Source organism: Halichoerus grypus, chromosome 9, assembly GCF_964656455.1.
Source record: "Halichoerus grypus chromosome 9, mHalGry1.hap1.1, whole genome shotgun sequence".
NCBI lineage: Eukaryota > Metazoa > Chordata > Mammalia > Carnivora > Phocidae > Halichoerus > Halichoerus grypus.
This window is the reverse complement of record NC_135720.1, coordinates 122,978,007-122,979,522: the sequence shown is the minus strand read 5'-3', so window position 1 is coordinate 122,979,522 and position 1,516 is coordinate 122,978,007.

Genomic DNA, 1,516 nt, shown 5'->3' with positions numbered 1-1,516 from the left:
ATTATTAGACTACTTTTTACTATGATGATGCATATATAACATTTACCATTTTCTGGCATCCAGTTGCCATGGTATCAGGACGTTCATGCTGTTGTGCAACCACCACCACCCACTTCTAGGTTGCTCATCTCTTATGTTCTTTTTCTCAATCGGGTTATCAGCCTTTTTTCTTCTTAATTTGGAGGAACTCGTTACATATTCTGGATATGACTACTGTGTCTGTTATATATATTACGAATATATTTCTCCATCTGTGGCCTTTTCACTATCTTATTGATGAAAAGACAATTTTTTTATTTTTTATTTTTGCAACTAAGAAGATTCTGCACAGAAAAACAATCAAAATGAAAAGGCAACCTATGGGATGTGAGAAAATATTTACAAACCACACATCTGGTAAGGGTTTAATATCCAAAATATATAAGGAACTCATGCAACTCAGCAGCAAATAATAGTAAGAAAGCAATGATAATAATAATAAGCCAATTCGAAAATGATCAAATGGGCTGAATAGACATTTTTCCAAAGAAGACATCCAAATGGCAACAGGTACATGAAAAAGTGCTCAACACCACTCATCATCAGGAACTACGAATCCAAACCACAATGAGATAGCACCTCACACCTGTTAAAATGGCTATGATCAAAAAGACAAGAGAGAAAGAGTGTCGGTGAGGATGTGGAGAAAAAGGGTCCTTTGTGCACTGCTGGTAGGAATGTAAGTTGGTACAGCCACTGTGGAAAACAGGATGGAGGTTACCTAAAAAATTAAACATAGAACTTCCTTATGATCCAGCAATTCCATTTCTGGGTATGTATGTGAAGGAAATAAATTCACTTTCTGGAAAAGCTATCTGCAACCCATGTTCATTACAGCGTTGCTTATAAGAGCTAAGACATGCAAACAAGCTAAGTGTCCATCAATGGATGCCTTGATAAAGAAAATGGATATATATATATATATATATATAAATGCATAGGGATATATGAATATATAATATATATGAATTATATATATGAAATCATATGAATATTATTCAGCCATAAAATAGAAGGTAATCCTGCCATTTGTGACAGTGTGGATGAAACTGGAGGGCATTGTGCTAAGAGAAATAAATCAGAGAAAGACAAATATTGTATGTTCTCACTCCTATGTGGACTCTAAAAAAATTGAACTCACAGAAACAGATGGGAGGCTGCCAGAGGCGAGGAGTGGGGGTTGGGAAATGGGTGCAGGGCGTCCAAAGCGACCAGCGTCCATTTGTAAGTAATGTGTAGCATGGTGACTATAGTTAACACGGCTATATTGCGTATTTGAAAGTTGCTAAGAGAGTAAATCTTGAAAGTTCTCATCACAAGAAAACAACTCGTCACTATGTGAGGTGATGGAAGTTAACTTAATGTGGCGGTCATTTCGCAGTATATGCATGTATCACATCATTATGTTGCATGCCTCAAACTTAGTGCTACATGCCAATAATGTATCAAAACTGGGGGGAGGCGAAAGAGGTTCTTC